This window comes from Carcharhinus amblyrhynchos, chromosome 11 (genome assembly GCF_965287045.1).
Source record: "Carcharhinus amblyrhynchos chromosome 11, sCarAmb.v2.hapA, whole genome shotgun sequence".
Taxonomy (NCBI): domain Eukaryota; kingdom Metazoa; phylum Chordata; class Chondrichthyes; order Carcharhiniformes; family Carcharhinidae; genus Carcharhinus; species Carcharhinus amblyrhynchos.
In genome coordinates, this window is record NC_137334.1 from 22,396,603 (window position 1) to 22,416,435 (window position 19,833).

General features: G+C 49.4%; 1 protein-coding gene across 1 annotated transcript in view; it reads left to right on the plus strand.

Annotated features, from left to right (window-relative positions):
- LOC145349977 (uncharacterized) overlaps positions 1 to 19,833 on the plus strand; it is a 168,589-nt gene that overhangs the window by 74,780 nt on the left and 73,976 nt on the right. The gene's annotated exons all lie outside the window — the stretch shown is intronic.

Here is a 19,833-nt window from a genome sequence, read left to right on the forward strand (position 1 = left end):
ACTCACCACTCTTTGGGTGAAGAAATGTCTCCTCACCTCCATCCTAAATGGTCTACCCTGAATCCTCAGACTGTGATCCCTGGTTCTGGACTCCCCACCATGGGGAACATCCCCCCCTGTATCTACCCTATTGAGTCCTGTTAGAATTTTATAAATCTCTATGAGATCCCCCCCTCATTCATCTGAACTCCAGCGAAAACAATCCTACCTCATACATCAGTCCTGCCATCTGTGGAATCAGCCTGGTAAACCTTTGCTGCACTCCCTCGAGAGCAAGAACATCCTTCCTCAGAACAGGAGACCAAAACTGCACACAATACACTAGGTGTGGCCTCACCAAGGCCCTGTATAATTGCAACAATACATTCCTGCGCCTGTACTCAAAACCTCTTGCAATGAAGGTCAACATGCCATTTGCCGCCTTTACTGCCTGCTGCACCCTCATGCTTACCTTCAGCGACAGGTCCCTCCGCACGCTCCCCTCTCCCAATTTGCAGCCACCTTTCTCTTTATTGTTTATTTGATTTGGCCGATCTTTTTTCCAGCATGTGATATTTTACATTTGTCTATGTTAAATTGTGTTTGCCGCTTGTTGGCCCACCTGTGGGCAACTAAATCACTCCGCAAAGGCTTAACTGCATCCTCGGTGCCTGCTTTGCAAATCTAACAAGTGGTCTGTGTGCAGCTCCGTTGTGAAGGGTGGAGCAGTGCGGGGTGGTGTTGGCGAGGAAGGAATGGGAGGAGATGGGTACAGTTCCTGGCTATACTCCTAGTGCCCTTTCAGCAGTCTCTCCTTTTAGTTCAAGTGCAGGACGTAATCTCATTGGTTTCTGTGTCGCAGTCTTTCCCTCGCCGAACTGTGCCCCGCGCCTGACCTGGAACTACCAGTGGTGAATGCAGCAAATACTTCACTTCAGAGTTGCTGGATCAGTGTCAAGAATGCAGCAACTCTTCCAGGCTGAGTCTCCAGTAACTGAACATGAACTCGCAGCTTTCTGCGTTCCGTCAAACAGTCAGTAGAACTCAGTCAGGTGGCTGAAGCTTCACTGCCCTAAGCCCTTAAAGTCATTTGCTTCCAATTCTAATAGCTACCTTGTAACCAGCTATAACCTGGCATCTTATCAAGGGATTCTGATGGTTTATATATAGAATAATGGTTACCCTGGAATAAGTGATTTGCTGGAATCTAATTGAGGGGTTGCAGTGGTATAAAACAGTTACACTAAAGCCCCATTGCTAATAACCATCATCTGAACCAGCAGATGCATTTTAACTTTCAGATAAACTGCTCTGCACATTAGAAATGAAGAGGTTTGTGTGTGCCTGTGTAAATGGAGGGTACGCGGTAACACTGAGAGACACAGAAGCTGGTGCCTGTTGCACCATCTGTTTAGGGAATATCAGAACATAGGGATTAGGAGCAGAAATTGGCCAATTCAGCCCTTCCAGCCTGTTCCGCCATTCAATCAGATCGTGGCTGATCTCTCCCGGGTCTCAAATCCATCTCTCCACCTCTTCCCCATATCCACTTATCCCTTTTTTTATTAGAAATATATCTCTCTCCACCTTGAAACCATTCAATGATTCAGAGTCCCCAGCGCTATGGGGCAGCGAGTTCTACAAGTTCACCACTCTCTGTGAGAAGTAGTTCCTCCTCATTTTAGTTCTAAATCTACCGCCTCTCAACCTATACCAGTGGCCTCTTGTTCCAGATTGCCCCACGAGAGAAAACATTTGGCCTACGTTTATCTTATCAGTTCCTTTTAGTATTTTACGTACCTGGATCAGGTCCTCTCTCGTGGTCAGTCCCCACTCTGGTTCTGTTTCCCCTGCCTTGGCTGTGCAACCCACAATTTCCTTCCTCAACACACATTGGTCTCAGTTCGTCAAATTGCAAATGACATCCCCCCCATCGCCGCACCCAGCTTTCTGTGGGAGAGAATGTTCCAGATTTCAACTCCGTCTTGTGCCTCCCGACATCACCCATGGAGCCGCCTGTTTTTAAGTTTTATGGCCACTTGTTCTGGACTCTTCCCCCCCCATCAAACTTTTGATTTGATTTACTATTGTCACGTGTATTAGTATACAGTGAGAAGTATTGTTTCTTATGCGCTGTACAGACAAAGCATACCATTCATAGAGAAGGAAAGGAGAGAGTGTGGAATGTAATGTTACAGTCACAGCTAGGGTGCAGAGAAAAATCAACTTAATATGAGGTAGATCCACTCAAAATTCTGATGACAACAGGGAAGAAGCTGTTCTTGCATCGGTTGGTACGTGACCTCGGACTTCTGTATCTTTTTCCCGATGGAAGAAGTTGGAAGAGAGAATTTCTGGGGTGCGTGAGGTCCTTGATTGAGCTGGCTGCTTTTCCGAGGCAGTTGGAAGTGTAGACAGAATCAATGGATGGGAGGCTGGTTTGCGTGATGAACTGTGCTTTGTTCACAACCCTTTGTAGTTCCTTGCGGTCTTGGGCAGAGCAGGAGCCCATACCAAGCTGTGATACGACCAGGAAGAATGCTTTCAATGGTGCATCTGTAAAAGTTGATGAGAGTCGTAGCTGACACGCAAAATTTCCTTAGCTTCCTGAGAAAGTTGGTGTTCCAAAGTGTACCAACCAGTTAGCGTCACTTAACCTATTTAATCTCATTCTGGTGAAGTCCCTTCCGAGACATTCCTAAGGATGTGGCACCCAGAACACACTGCAGCATCCGACTGGATATTCCTGCGAGGGTACCTTCCATCCCTCTGTGCACAGCTTCACTTGATGAAAAGTGGTGAATAATTGCTGTGGAGATTTGTAAGAAATGTCCTGTTTCCCCCACATGATCCCCCCCCCCCCCCCCCCCCCCCCCCGTATACCTGGTACCATTCACCAGTCAATGGAATGGAGTAATGGCCAGTCACTGATAGTCGTAACCCTCCTTGCCCGAATGTGGTGACTGAACCTTTAAAGCTCAGTCTGCAGAGTAAAGCTCATATGACCCGGGAACCAAACAGGAAGCAGGATGTGGGATCACCCTGGCAAGCAGGGGGCTCCTGAGCCAGAATCTTCTCCAGAGCTGACTGTAGCCACATGGCTGGAAGCCACTGTGTAGCTTTTCCCTGTAAATAAGATTGGCATTGATTTTCCCGAAACTGGTGGCAGAGTGGTTGGCACTGCTGCCTCACAGCTCCAGGGACCCAGGTTCAATTCCCAGCTTGGGTCACTGTCTGTGTGAAGTTTGCACATTCTCCCCATGTCTGCGTGGGTTTCCTCCGGGTGCTCCGGTTTCCTCCCACACTCCATAGATGTGCGGGTTAGGTGGATTGGCCATGGTAAGTGCACAGGGTTACATGGATAGGGCAAGGGAGAGGGCCTGGGTAAGATACTCTGTCAGAGTCAGTGTATACTCGATGGGCTGAATGGCCCCTTCTGCACTGTGGGGATTCTATGAGATCACACATAAAACACACCAGTTAGTTAGCAATGTGAAATTGCAATTCACTCTGACCCTTTGCACATTTCAATCCCCTTTGGCAACAAGGGGATTTTCATTGCGGTGTTAGTGTAAGCCTACTTGTGACATTAGATGCTGCGACTATGTTTCTGGATGGCAAGGTGGCATACTGGTTAACACTGCTGCGTCACAGTGCCAAGCTTCAATTCCCAGCTTGCGTTACTGCCTGTGTGGAGTTTGCACATTCTCCCCATGTCTGCGTGGGTTTCCTCCGAGTGCTCCAGTTTCCTCCCACACTCCAAAGATGCGCAGGTTAGGTGGATTGGCCAGACTAAATTGCCCCTTAGTGTCAGGAGGATTAGCAGGGTAAATGCATGGGGTTATGGGGATAGGGCCTGGGTGGTGGGATTGTGGTCAGTGCAGGCTCGATGGGCTGAATGGCCTCCTGCACTGCAGGGACTCTAGAATTCTACTAAGTTGTACAATTGGCAAACTTCGCAACTGCTCAGGTGACCAGCTGCCAAGGGGAATTGGCTGAAAAAGCAGTGTGTGTGATTATCCTGTTAGCTGAGCGAGGAAGGGGCGGTGATGGGGGGGTGGGGTTGGATCTATGGGGAAACTTCACGGGTGTGGCGGGGGGGCAAGAAAGTAAGGTTTACAAAAGTACTGGCGAGGAAGATTTAAAAAAAAACAGCAAGAGGAGGAAAAATAATGAATAAAGTGGTTTATGAAGCGAGGATTAAAGATTAGGAATGTAATCCAATCTCCTTTTGATAATTTTCTGGACTGTTTAAAATGATGCTGAGAGCCCTGTGGTGCTCTGAAACTGAGCCGTACAGTTTGAATGGAGAGGAATGTGTATTTACAAGCTGATGTTCTAGTCAGGGTAATATGATATTGCTGCTTTTTTCCAGTACATTCTGCTCTGCTATGCTCCTCGTGTTGGTCTCAATCACCAGTTTGCCGACAAAGTGCGTGTGAGGCAGCTTTGCCTCGAATCTTCTCAACCGGACTGACTTAACCACTTTGCAACACATCATCCGAGTCCTGCTGCCGCCCTGCCAATGGCTTGTCGATGTGTCTGCGTTCAGGAAAGGCAAACGGACTCTTGTCCCCAAACCTGTGACACCCCGACCTCTCTCTCTCTCCCTCCACTCCCACCCCCCCCCCCCACCCTCCACTCCCACCCTCACACCCATCACCCTCACCCTCTTCCCCCACCCCTCACCCCCCATTCCTCCCCACCTCCCACCAGACAAAAGCAACATTGTGGGAACACTGCCCGCAAGTTTCCCCCTCCCAACTCCAACCGGACTTCGAATCACAGAATCCCTATGCTTCAGAGGAAGGCCATTCAGCCCCTTGAGTCTGTACTCACTCCCCAGCAGAGTATATTATCCAGTACCAAATCTCACCCCCCCCATCCCTATAACCCCACACATTTATTTATTTACTATTGTCACAAGTAGGCTTACATTAACACTGGAATGAAGTTACTGTGGAAATCCCCTAGTCGTCACACTCCGGCGCCTGTTTGGGTACGCTGAGGGAGGATTTAGCACGGCCAATGCACTCTAACCAGCACGTCTTTCAGACTGTGGGAGGGAACGGGAGCACCCGGAGGAAACCCACGCAGACACGGGGAGAATGTGCAAACTCCGCGCAGATAGTGACCCAAGCCGGGAATTGAACCCGCTTGCCTTGTGCCGTGAGGCAGCAGTGCTGACCACTGTGCCACAACACCATACTGTCTTGGAAATATATTGGCTCTTCCTTCACTGTTGCTTGGTCAAAAACTGGAATGCCTTTCCTAACAACACTGAGGGTATTCCTACACCACAAAGGCAGCTCACCACCACCTTCTCGAGGCAATTAGGGACGGACAATAAATGCTGGCCCAGCCAGTGACGCCCACACCCCCCCGACTGACCAACGAAATGTATGTTTTATGATGGAAAGTGTACCTGTGTTAACTTTGAGGTGGGGCAGGATAACTGTGATGCCTAGCACAGTTGAATATCTTGCTGGCATGAGTAAGATGGACATACAGAGAATGGACACATGATGCCAGAGGATAGCTGGTTCCCATGGCAACCTGCCCCAGCAACAAGTAGATAGATTCAGTAGGGTGAAAAATATCCACATTACCATAATCTCTTGCATATAAGACACATGGTACCATAATCTCCCGTGTATAAGACACATGTTACCATAATCTCTTGTGTTTAAGACACATGGTACCATAATCTCTCGTGTATAAGACACATGGTACCATAATCTCTCGTGTTTAAGACACATGGTACCATAATCTCTCGTGTATAAGACACATATTACCATAATGTCTTCTGTAAATAAGCCAAATGTTACCATAATATCTCATGTATTCATCATGTCACCATAATTTCTTTTATATAAGACATGTTGCCATAATTTCTTGTATATAAGTCACAGGTTACCATAATCTTCTGCGTTTATACCACTCTAACATATGAGCCACAGTCATGAATCAAGTTGTATTTCCGACAACACTAAGGTGCCTTTTTCCCCATGATGATTGGAAGATACAGGCTTTACTTGCCTCTCTCTCACTACCGCCAGGGTGATTGGCGAGCCAATCATTCAGTGCTCTCTTTCCCCTCCTGTCGCGACGCACTGTTACCGTGAGCAACCTGCCCCAGGAGAGAGAGCTTGGATGGTAAAACTCCGCAGGCCTCTGGACCAGTGCACCGCCTGAATACTGGGATAGTAGGCCGTGGGTTTGGCTGAGTGCTGGAGCTGGGTGTTGTACAATCTTTGTGACTGCACAAACCGGTCTGTGATTCCAGAAGCTGCGAAAGAGTGAATGGAGGTTTGTGAGGCATGACAGGAATGCAGAACGAGATGGCTGCGGCCCTCAGTGATATTGTCTAAATGACTGCGTTCTCTCATTGTCTGTCTGGAATCTGATTTGATTTTTTGACTCCCCTTCATTCATTCTTATCGTTTAATCCGCCTTGTTCTTTCGATCACTTTCTATCTTGTCTGGTGTCTGGATTCCGCCCACGAAATGTTCATACCAACCTTAAGAGCCGTATCGACTCACCTCTGTCCCTCTTTCTCTCGGCCCTCCCTACTCCCTCCTCCTCTCTGCTCAGCTAAGACGTTTAATAAAGATAAAGACACCATAGTTCCAGATGGCCGTAGGCCTCAGAAGGGAAAAGCTGACTGTTGGAGATTTAACCTGAGGGCCCCCGTCACCTCGGGCGAGGTTGTTGAGGAGACGGGGCCTTCGTGAATAACCTCAGCCGGTGTGGGAATTGAACCTGCGCTGTCGATGTTGCTCTGCATCGCGGGCCAGCCGTCCAGCCAACCGAGCTATGTTCATTCAGGGAACTTGGGCATTGCTGGCTAGGCCATCATTTATTGTCCACCCCTCGTTGTCTTTGAGAAAGTGGTGTTGAGCTGCCGCCTTGGATCGCTGCAGTCCATGTTGACCTACATGCCGTTAGGGAGGGAATTCCAGGAATTTGACCCAGCGACTGGGAAGGAACGGCCGATAGATCGGGATGGCGAGTGGCTTGGAGGGGAACTTGCAGGTGGAAGTGTTCCCATTTATCTGCTGCCCTTGTCCTTCTAGAGGGAAGTGATTGTGGGATTGGAAGGTGCTGTCTAAGGATCTTTGGTGAGTTGCTGCACTGTAGATAGTACACACAGCTGCGACTGAGCATTGCTGGTGGAGGGAGTGGGTGTTTGTGAATAATGTATCAATCAAGCGTCCTGGATGGTTTTGAGTTTCTTGAGTGTTAGAACATAGAACACTACAGCACAAACAGGCCCTTCGGCCCACGAGTTGCGCCGATCACATCAACACCTACCAATCTATAGACCTATCCATAACCCCCAATCCCATTAAACCCCATATACTCATCCAGAAGTCTTTTAAAAGACCCCAGCGAGTTCGCCTCCACCACCACTGACGGCAGCCGATTCCATTCACTCACCACCCTCTGAGTGAAAAACTTACCCCTAACATCACTTCTGTGCTTTCCTCCCTGCACCTTCAATCTGTGTCCTCTTGTAGCGACCATTTCAGCCCTGGGAAATAGCCTCTGAGAATCCACCCTATCTATTCCTCTCAACATTTTATAAACTTCTATCAGGTCGCCTCTCAGCCTTCGTCTCTCCAGGGAAAAGAGTCCCAGCTCCCTCAACCTAACTTCATAAGGCATGCCTCCCAGTCCAGGCAACATCCTTGTAAATCTCCTCTGTACCCTTTCAATAGCTTCTACGTCTTTCCTATAGTGAGGCGACCAGAACTGCGCACAGTACTCCAAATGAGGCCTGACAAGGGTCTTATAAAGTTGCAGCATTACCTCCCGATTCCTAAACTCAATCCCTCGATTAATGAAGGCCAGTACACCATACGCCTTCTTGACCACATCCTCCACCTGCGAGGCCGATTTAAGAGTCCTGTGGACCCGGACCCCAAGATCCTTCTGCTCTTCAACACTACTAAGACTCCTGCCCTTGATAGTGTACTCGTTCATCCCATTGGTTCTGTTGTTGGAACTGCACCCATCCAGGCAAGTGGGGAGTATTCCATCACACTCCTGACTTATGCCTTGTAGATGGACAAGGTCTGGGGATTGGGTGGTGAGTTTTATTCGCCACAGTATTCCCAGCCTCTGTGTTAATGGGTCAACTAGTTCCTGCAGAACTACATCCTGTGATGAGTCATCTAAATACTGGGCACAACATCTTGCAGGTTGGGAGTGAGGAAGACTTGATGGACAGGATGCTCATATCAAAAGCTTTTGATGCAGCTTTTCTCACCCTCGCGCTGTGTCTAACAAAGGCATCCCTCAGCAATCTGGTAGTGACTTATTTCTTGAGCCTGAGGGTTACATTTTGCTGCTAGTTACCGGAGGTAGGTTGGGTTCCTGTGTGCTGTTGGAACTGAGATGATTGATTTGTCCACACACTCCTGTTTGCCTGAAATCGAGAATTGCTGGTGAAGTTAGAGAGAGAGGGAATTTTTGGATCTTTCCTAAGTTTCGCACTTGCAAGAGCAGGAGTGGGAAAAGCCAATCGACATCTAGATCCCAGAACATTTTATTTACGTTAAGAGCTCATGTAAAAATTCACATTTTTGAGGCAGTAAGTTCGACTTTCACACGGGTATTATTTGCAAGGGGCTTGCATTCAACAGAAAGGTAATGGGGTGGGGGCATTGCTGAGACCTACAGAAACACCCAATTGGCACACTCATCAACCCTACATCTACGAACAGTTCAAAATCTTGGAACTTGTCTTTGCTTCTAAAGGACCCAGTTTCGATTCCCGGCTCGGGTCACTGTCTATGTGGAGTATGCATCTTCTCCCCGTGTCTGCGTGGGTTCCCTCCGGGTGCTCAGGTTTCCTCCCACGCTCCAAAGATGCGCAGGTTAGGTGGATTGACCATGCTAAATTGCCCTGTAGAGTCCAAAGATGTGTACGTTAGGTGGATTGGCTATGCTAAATTGCCCCTTAGTGACCAAAGATGTGCAGATTAGGTGGATTGGCCATGCTAATTTGCCCCTTAGTGACCAAAGATGTATAGGTTAGGTGGATTGGCCGTGGGAAATTGCCCCTTAGTGACTGAAGATGTGCAAATTAGGTGGATTGGCCATGTTAAATAACCCCTGAATGCCCAAAGATGTATAGGTTAGATGGATTAGCCATGATAAATGTGTGGGTTTATAGGGATAGAGCAGGAGAGCAGGCTTGGGTAAGATAATCTATCGGAGAGTCAGTGCAGGCTTGATGGGCTGAATGGCCTCTTTCTGCACTGTAGGATTTCTATGTTCGGACAGCCCAGAATTCGAAGAGCGCAGAGATCTTGCAGGGCTGACAGGCAGGCAGAGATGATCGTGATTGGGGACGCTGCTTAGGTAGTTATCTGATGATTTCACCTTCAGCTTGGAGCTGTCGGGTGTGGGGGGGGGGACTCGTTGAAACACTGAAGGGGATGTGGTGGGCCTCACTAAAAATAGTGTCGAGGAAGAGGTAACTGAAGGGACCCGGGACTGTGCAGCGAGGAGGCCCCTGTCAGGTAACAAGGGGGGGAATAGCAGTCCACCACTTCCCCATGTGATTCTGTGGAACATGAAGCACATTTACAGGGAGGTGTGGTTTGGCTATAAAGACTGTCAGGGTTAACAAATGCACCGTATCCTGTGATCATTCACACTTGATGATTTCTCCAGTTTCTGTAACAAGGTCTAAGATGCCTTTTGTTTGAGGGTAGGAAGAAGGTCCATTTTCTGGTGTCATGTGGCAGTGGCATGATTGGGGTGGTCTATTTGTGATCTTCACGTTGCGTGGCTTAGAGCTCCTTTTAATGGAGGCCAGGAATGTTGCAGTCCCCTCTTGTTGCTGCAGCAAGGGTGGGTCTGGTCCTGCTGTAGAGGAACTAGTGGAAGGACAGACACTTCCCCCTCGGAAAGAAAATATCACCACTTCTCCACGGACAACACCAACTGAGCAAGGCTGAGAATCTGGGGAAGGACAGGTTACTTCCTCGTGTTTGGGACGAGAGAGAGAGGAAAGGTGTCACGGTGGTCAGCACTGCTGCCTCACGGCGCCAGGGACCCGGATTCGATTTCCCGGCTGGGGTCACTGTTTGTGCGGAGTTTGCACGTTCTCCGATGAATGTAGCACTACATTCTGCGCTCCCTCGTTTCCTTCTCTATGAAGCGCACAAGAAACAATACTTTTCACTGTACACTAATACATGTGACAATAATGAATCCAATCCAATCAAATCGAAATCAAGCCTCTGTGGATTTCCTCCGGTTTTCTCCCACAGTCTGAAAAACTTGGGAGCATTGGCCCTGCTAAGTTACCCCTTCGTATCCAAAGATGTGCAGGTTAGGGGGCTTGGCCATGGGAAATTGCCCCTAAGCGTCTGAAGATGTGCAGGTTGGGGGGAGTGAAGTGGGAATTCAAGAAATGTGGGCTCCTGAGTGGAGTAGGACTTGAACCCAAAGGCTGCGGAGGCGAGAATGCCTTTGATCTCGGCGTGTTCCCCGAGCTGTTGACAGGCAACGCGAAATTCTCGCAACGTAAGCTCTGTTTCGCTCTGTCAGTGAAGCCATTCGAGTGCAAACCTGTTTGGTTTCTGAGTGCGGGGGAATGATTTGGAGAGGAAGTCTTTTTATCTCGTGTCGCTGGAGAGAATTGTGCCAATTTCAGGGGGTGACTGTTCACCAACACTTGGGCTTTACAACGCTGTTTTCTGATTGCTTGCCTGTCATCGATTCTGTTATCTTCTTGACTTGTTGCCCCCTTTACGCTGTGTGTGTGTGTGTGTGTGTGTGTGTGTCTGTGTGCGTGCGTGCGTGTCTCTGTCTGGCACTTCTGGGTTAAAACTCCAACACAAAAAAAGTGCTTCTAAACAAAACAAAAGCGTCTGCCTCTCTGGGTTTCGGAGAAGTCTGCTGCTGCGTGAAAGCCTTGGCTGACGGGACTTGACAGATGTGGCCAGGAACTGCGCGCCCTGCCAGTGCATCGCGTGTGAAGACTTTATTAAGAAATAGGTTGTTTGCAGTTTTTGACCATGAAGCATGCAGGCCTGGTTGGCGTTACTGTGCCTCTGCGTGGACCCTCTTCCGTTAATTCCCCCCCCCCCTTCCCTTGCTTTCTGCACCCTCTCCCCTTAACCCCCAGCTAAACAGAATGGAGAGAGAGACTCCAGTCCAAGACCGGTTCCCCTCTTAGATAGCAATCTGTTTACACAGCGAGAACAGGCATTTCATAGTCGTTCCGGAGGCCCGGTGTTAACAGCTGAAGCCTCACCATGAAAGTTGCGAGGAGTTGTTTAAAGTGCACAGCCTCATGCATGCGTGCGTGCATGGAATTATGCAAGCTATGTAAATCTGCTCTGATAATTCAGTAATTTGTAGGGAGGGGCTTGGTAGTCTGGGGCGAGAGTTTCCGTTTGGCAGGGGAGGTGTGGGGAGTTGGGGGGGGGGGTTACCTCTTGGACTGAGCGATTTGTTTACAAGATTCCCCACGGGTTGGGCAGGCAAATTAAAAAAAAAAGGCATTGACAAAGTGGAGCTTTTTGTTTTGGATTCTGTTGGGGATTCTTTTTCTTTGAATCTCAACGCACAAACTTGTCAGGCCACTGACACTTCCCAGGTCAGAGGGGGGAGAGCAACGAGAGGCTTTGCCAGCTCTGAATCAATGGGCCACTTGAGTATGGGGACAGCTCACCAGCGCAATGTGTTCAGTTCATTAGGCTACAGTGGCGCAGAGAGAGAGAGAGTGTAACCAGGTTGATTGATGTTTGCTTGCATGTCTGGGAGCATGTAAACTTGAATTTTGGCACAGAGCTTCAAAGCTGGGGGAAGGAGTGTAGGAAGGAGGCAAAAGTATTGGATTACATTAATCTCCATGTTTGCGAGCTAGCTGTGTGTGGAACGGTACAGATCCTCCTCCTGTTTCGAAATGTGGACATCAGATCTTTTTACGTTTGACTTTTTTTTCCCCCTGGTCTGATGGGGTTTTCTTCCTTGTTTGCTCATATTTAATTTTCATGGCCTTGCTCGTCCCAATGATAGCTCATTCTGGCTGACCCCCCTCCCCCCACCAAACATTTCGCACAGGAACAGGCCCTTCGGCCCTCCAAGCCTATACCGACCATTCTGCCCGACTGAATTAAAACTCCTATCCTTCCAGGGACCGTATCCCTCTATTCCCATCCTATTCATGCATTTCTTCAGATGCCCCTTGAAACGGACACGATCGTGAGTTTTCACTACCTGCCCTGGCAGTGAGTCCCAGGCACCCACTACCCTCTGTGTAAAAAACCTGCCTCGTACATCTCCTTTACCCCTTGCCCCATGCACCTTAAACCTATGCCCCCTAGTAATTGACTCTTCCACCCTGGGCAAAAGCTTCCGACTATCCACTCTGTCCATGCCCCTCATAATCTTGTAGACTTCTATCAGGTCTCCCCTCAATCTCCATCGTTCCAGTGAGAACAAACCAAGTTTCTCCAACCCCTCCATACCAGGCAGCATCCTGGTAAATCTTTTCTGTACCCTCTCCAAAGCCTCCACATCCTTCTGGTAGTGTGGCAACCACAATTGAACACTATATTCCACGTGCGGCCTAACTAAGGTTCTATAAAGCTGCAACATGACTTGCCAATTTTTAAACTCAATGCCCCGGTCGATGAAGGCAAGCATGCCGTATGCCTTCTTGACAGCCTTCTCCACCTGCGTTGCCACTGTACCTGTATATCTGTACACCCAGATCCCTCTGCCTATCAGTACTCTTCAAGAGCTCTGCAATTTACTGTATATTTCCCATTTGTATTAGACCTTCCAAAATGCATTACCTCATGTTTCAGCGAGACACCAGGACATGTGGGTTGATGCATTTTAGAAGATCAAATTCAGGTGTGAATTATACTGGAAATGACAGAACCTTGAGGAGAGTTGACATGCAGAGGGATCTGGGCGTACAGATCTACAGTTCCCTGCGAGTGGCAACAGGTGGATAAGTTGGTCAAGAAGGCATACGGCATGCTTGCCTTCATTGGCCGGGACATTGAGTTTAAAGATTGGCAAGCCATGTTACAGCTATGTAAAACTTCAGCTAGGTCACATTTGGAATATTACTGCAGTTCTGGTCACCATGCTACCAGAAGGATATGCATGCTTTGGAGAGAGGTTATTCTCACTGGTCTGGGAGTCCAGAGCTTCTGGGCAAAGTCTGAATTTCGGAGCCAAACCTTACAGGAGTGAAATTAAGAAATGAGAGCAAATTCCTGCGGACGCTGGAATCTGAAGCCAAAAGAGAAAATGCTGGAAAATCTCAGCAGATCTGGCAGCATCTGTAAGGAGAGAAAAGAACTGACGTTTTGAGTCTAGGTGACCCCTTGTCAAAGCTTTTTCAAAATGCATTCTCTGACAGACCATCTCACCCAAGTCCTACCCCGTAACCGTACGTATTTATCCTGCTGACCCCCCTAAATTACACGTAAGTAAGTAGGTTTATTTATTAGAGTCACAAGTAGGCTTGCATTAACACTGCAATGAAGTTACTGTGTAATTCCCCTAGTCGCCACACTCCGGCGCCTGTTTGGGTACACTGAGGGAGAATTTAGCAGCTAGCCAGCATGTCTTTCAGACTGTGGAAGGAAACCAGAGCACCTGGAGGAAACCCACGCAGACACGGGGAGGCTCTGCACAGACAGTGACCCAAGCCAGGAATTGAACCTGCGTCCCTGGCACTGTGAGGCAGCAGTTCTAAACACCATGCCGCTCTATCTTCAGACACTAAGGGACAACTTGGCATGGCCAGTCCTCCTAACCTGCATGTCTTTGGACTGTGGGAGGAAACCCATGCAGACACAGGGAGAACGCGCAGTCACTGAAGGCTGGAATCGAACCCGACTGCCTGGCGCTGAGGTGCCTCTGTGCCACTGCGCCGCCCCAACTGGCCTGGGTTTGGGGGGTGGGGGGGGTAAAAAAGAAGCAGTGTTGCCAAAGCTCCGGGGTTTTTTCTGCCTCGGAGAAATCTATTCCTGAATTCATCAGGTTAGTCGGAGGAGCATCAGTAATGCAGCCGTGTTAATCCACCCCGGGGGAGCTGTGTGTCGCTGCCTTGCTCCTGCGTGCCTGGAGATTGATTGCCATTTTCCTGACTGTGGGATGAGCTCCCTCCTGAGGAGAGGGTGGGAGGGGTGTGCGATCAGAAGGTTAGGATCAGAGAGAAATAAACAACGGTCGCAGAGAGAATGTTTGGGGTTGCAGCTGTAATCCTGGTGTTATTCCTGTTGAACACCCCACCTGCTGGCATGACTTGTTTAGACTCTGCAATGATCTCTGCCTCTCTCTGACCCTCCCTCGCCGTCCCACTGCACAACATGGGGGAATCTTGTTTATTTTGACCTCGAAGAAGGCTCCTGATTGGCTGGGTGCTGCGCAGACCTCATTGGTAGGCTGTTGCGATGAAGGAGTAGGAGGATTGATTTATTTTTTTTCCACTCTGCTTCAAGTTGAGTGAGTCCTGAACCAGGAAAATAGCAGCAACAATTCCATGTCAGCCCGGGCTAGCTCTTCACCCCGAGGAGGTGGGCAGGAACATAGAACATTACAGCACAAACAGGCCCTTCGGCCCACAAGTTGCGCCAATCATATCCCTACCTACTAGGCCTATCATTAACTCTCAATCCTGTTAAACCCCATGTACTCATCCAGAAGTCTCTTAAAAGACCCCAGCGAGTTCGCCTCCACCCCCACCGACGGCAGCCGATTCCACTCACTCACCACCCTCCGAGTGAAAAACTTACCCCTGACATCTCCTCTGAGACCCGCTCCGTCGTGGCTCCTCAGCCCTGGGACCACAATGAAGGCCATAAAGTCACAGACTTTTTAACGGCACAGAAAGAGGCCCTTTGGCCCATCATGTCTGTGCTAGCCCCTGAAGGATTGTAGGTCCATTGTTGAGAGGCTAATGCCCTACTGAGGCCTAGTTTTAGAGGCTGACAGGAATTTTCCTGTGGTCCTGCCCCACCCCTGACGCGTTGAGGACACGCGGAGTCGCTGAGCAGAGACAGCCAAGTTCCGCACACATGAGGGTGGCCTCAACCGGGATCTTGGGTTCATGTCACACTATTTGTAACCCCCCCATGACTTTCATAGAATCGTAGAACCCTACACTGCAGAAAGAGGCCCTTCGGCCCATCGAGTCTGCACCGACCACAATCCCATCCAGACCCTATCTCTGTATCCCTACATATTTTACCCGCTAATCCCTCTAACCTAAACATCCTAGTACGCTAAGAGGCAATTTTAGCATGGCCAATCAACCTAACCTGCACATCTTTGGACTGTGGGAGGAAACCAGAGCACCCGGAGGAAACCCACGCAGACACGAGGAGAATGTGCAAACTCCACACAGAAAATGACCCAAGCCGGGAATCGAACCCAGGTCCCTGGAGCTGTGAAGCAGCAGTGCTAACCACTGTGCTACCGTGCTGCCCATATTTCCTGGGCTTGCAACATCTCACTTACTGTCCTGTCTGGAGGCAATACACTTCTCTTTAACCTATGCTTAATGCTATAGGTTGACAAACAGGGTTCGAAGCCCCTCTCCATGTCCCATGGAAGGGTTTTTCTCATTTTGTTACTCTGTTCATGGCCCATCCCTAATTGCCTCTTGCAGCAAGTATCTCACTCGGCCAATTCAGGGGACAGTTCAGAGTCAACCACATTGCAGTGGCTCTGGAGTCACATGTAGGCCAGACTGTGTAAGGACAGCAGACTTCCTTCCCTAAAGGACATGAGTGAATCAGATGAGTTTTTCTGACAATCGATAACACTTCCGTGGTCATCCTCACACTTGCAATTCCAGATGTTTATTGAAATCAAATTCCACCAGGTGCCATGGCGGGATTCGAACCTGGATCAAATGCAGAGTACTCAGGACAACAGAGAATGCTGGAAAATCTGACAAAGGGTCATCCAGACTAAAAACATTGGTTCTATTCTCTCTCCACACATGCTGTCAGACCTGCTGAGGTTTTCCAGCATTTTCTGCTTTTGTTTCAGATTTCCAGGATCGGCAATATATTGTGTTTTTCCGCGGGTCTCTGGATTGCTAGCCCAGTGACAATACCACTTAAAGCGAGCATCCTTACACTGACACAGTTGGCTGCAGGTTCTCTGCAGACGCTGCCAGGTGGGCCCGGTTGCCTCTGCTTTCATTAGGAACCGTGTTTGACCTGTGTTAACCGACTGAGGGCGGCCTGAATAGGGATTAGCTTTGCATCGCATGCCACACCGGTCCTTCCGAGAGGCCGAGATGGCAGGATCAGATGCAGCTGGAGGCAGAGTTTAATCAGCCTTGCCCAAGGAAAGTGTCGTCATGGCGAAGTGTGGCCTAGTGCAGCCAAGGCCCAATTTGCTAATGATCAGATATCGTTTTAGTCTGCACGCTTTTGCCCCAGCGTCTCTCTCTGGCTATTTAAAGTGCTGTGTGTATGTGTGTGTATATATATATATATAGGAAAACAAAATGATCCACAAATGTTTACAATGCTACTTATAATTTCAGAATATGTTTTTCCCAGGGAGTATTTGTCAAATCAGACAGTTTTTAAATGAAATATCTATCTGTCCCCGTCTCAACAGTTGGCCCCTGATTGGCTATGCCCCTCGCTGACACTGGCTCCCGATTGGCTATGCCCCTTTCAGGCACTGACTCCTGATTGGCTCCGCCCTTGCTGACACTGGCTTCCGATTGGGTACACCGTCACTGGCACTGACTCCTGATTGGATATGCCCTTGCTAACACTGGCTCCCGATTGGCTATGCCCCTTGCAGGCACTGACTCCTGATTGGCTACGCCCTTGCTGACACTGGCTCCTGATTGGGTACACCGTCACTGGCACTGACTCCTGATTGGATATGCCCTTGCTGACACTGGCTCCCGATTGGGTACACCGTCACTGGCACTAATTCCTGATTGGATATGCCCTTGCTGACATTGGCTCCCGATTGGGTACACCATCACTGACTCCTGATTGGGTATGGCCCTTGATGGCACTGGTTCCTGTTTGGGTCAGTAATTTCTTAATTCCAGATTCCAATCACCTCGGGGTCCCCTCGCCATTGGTGTGTGCCCCTGCTCTGCGGAGGCTATGGTAACCCCTCACGCCCCCCCCTCCCCATGCACCACAACTCCCACTCATCAAAACGAAAAGCCCTCGGGCTGGATCAGCCTCGAGTCACCTTCAATCCTGAGGGACCATGAGCCTCCCACCTCTGAGATATACCAGCCAGAGAAGCTGCTTTGGTTGCGGTTGTTCCCCTTGGAGCAGAGAAGGCCGAGGGGAGACTTGACTGAGGTGTGTACATGATTGTGAGGGGCATAAATAGGCTGAAAAGGAAGGAACGTCCCCCCTTAGCAGATCAATAATCAGGGGCATGCGTTTAAGGAAAAGGACAGGAGGTTTTGAGGGGATTTGGGGAAGAACTTTTCTACCCAGGGAGTGGTGGGAAGCTGGAACTCACTGCCTGAAAGGGCAGCAGCACGATGGCACAGTGGTTAGCACTGCTGCCTCACAGCACCAGGGACCCAGGTTCGATTCCCGGCCTTGGGTCACTGTCTGTGTGGAGCTTGCACATTCTCCCCGTGTTTGCGTGGGTTTCCTCCGGGTGCTCCGGTTTCCTCCCACACCCCAAAGATGTGCGGGTTAGGTGGATTGGCCATGTTAAGTTAACCCTAGTGTCGGGGGATTAGCAGGGTAAATGAGGGTAGGTGAGAGGAATAGAGCCTGGGTGGGATTGTGGTCAGAACAGACCCAATGGGCCTAATGACTTCCTCCTGCACTGTAGGGATTCTATGATTCTAACCTCGGCGTCAAACAGGAGGATAGGGTACACACTGGGACCAGAATCTGAGGCAGGACTTTCAACCCTGCCAGTCACACCACTTCTGGATGCATCATTTGTCGCTTTATCGCACCCATTCCCACTCCCTTTGACTGACTGAAACCTTTTGAAAAGAACAAAGAACAAAATCAGCCCGGGAAACAGGCCCTTCGGCCCAATGAGCCCGCGCCGCCATCTCAACACCACCAGTCCCCCTCTCCACCCATGACCCCTATCTAATGTTTTATGGCCATCCAGATTGAGGGAAACTGATTTAGGGACAATTTATTCCTGCCAATCAGCCTAACAGCACATCTTTGGGGTGTGGGAGGAAACCGGAGCACCCGGAGAAAACCCACGCAAGCATGGGGAGAATGCGCAAACTCCCACAGACACTGGCCCAAATCCATGTGTCTGCACAGCAATCAGCGGTAGTCACTGAGCTGTCGTCTTGCCCAGTATCTGGTCCAGTTTAAGCACACACTAACGACATGAAGCACTAGGCCAATCTCGAACAACCAAGAGCAGCCCCAGTACGACCCATCGCGTGTATGCCCCTCGTTGGACACGAGCTGGACCGACTTAAAACCTGTGAATGAAAGAGGAAAAAAAAACATTATTATCATACCATACCCATTTACATTACCAGGGGCACCCCAATGCTAATGACCCTTATTTAAAAGGTTCTTCTATATCCACCCATCTCCAACCCACTCATGTGCCTGTCTAAGTTACTCTTAAATGACTCTAGCGTGTTTGCCTCCACCACCTTACTTGGCAGAGCATTCCATACCCCCACTACCCTCTGTGTGAAAAACCTCCCTCTAATATCTGTGTTGTACCGCTCCCCCCTCACCTTGAGTCCATGGCCCCTTGTCCTACGTGCATCTATTTTGGTCTGTTAATCTCTCCTGTTCTCCATCCAATTGCAAACCTGCCCCTTTCCCTCTTCCTCCTCCTCCTCTCTCCCCCACTTCATTCTCCCGAAACCTGTTGCGTATTTCCGTCTTTCCTTAGTCCTGTTGGGAAAGGTCAGTGCTCGTTTCTCTCACAATGAATGCTGCCTGACCTGCTACGAGTTGGTGTTTCTTTTGGTTGGAGCTGAGATTCTGGTGAGGACCCAGAATGCTACTTGGTAGGATTTTTCCAGTGCGTCCACCCGTGGTTTGTACAACCCCGCCCGAGGCCAATGGAGCCGTTCTCCGAATCTTACCCACCCGAATCGGGGGTGAGCGTGCCAGTAAAATTCCAGCCTTAGTCTTGCTGGTGTTAAGTCGGAGGAGGTATTTGGTAGGCAGTGATGGGCAGGAGCAGTGGCAGAGGGCTGAAGGAGATTGTCAAGAGCATGTGTAGGGAAGTTGACTCTATCCTGATGGATAATGTTGGAACAAGATGCTCTGGAGGAGACTGAGCATGGCCTCTCCAGTTTTGGAACTTTGTGCCAAGCCATGCTGAAGATCGAGGGGGTTACTTATGAAAGATACGGTAACCACAGTGGGATCCCTCCATACCCTCAATCATATGTTAAGGTTTCAGGAAACTTGGAAAGTTAAGTGGTCAATCAAATAGGCAAACTCTCTCCAATGAGCAGGGTCCCTCTATGGTCATCAGGAAAAGGGAATCGGACCCAAGGCTGAACCTGATATGTTGATAAGACCTTCCCGGGGCGAAAGTTGCTAAGTTTATTTTGCTCTCCCTCCAACCATGTGGCAGTAAGCAGTCTCCCTGGGACTGGTTTGGAGCTGTCAACCTTTCCATGCACGCTCCCCGAGGATTCCTCGAGCACTGACTGTAAACGAAAACAAAGTTGGTGGGCAGAGGGCTGGGCCGCAGGTGAAATCATCCCGCACAAACAGCTCAAAGCCATCAGCGATAAATGTGGCGGCCACTTTTACAACAGGCTGGCAAGCAAAGCTCTCAGATGCCTTCCATTGCCCACTGGGGCTACCGATTGTTACGATGCAGGTTTTGGCTGTGGGCTGACT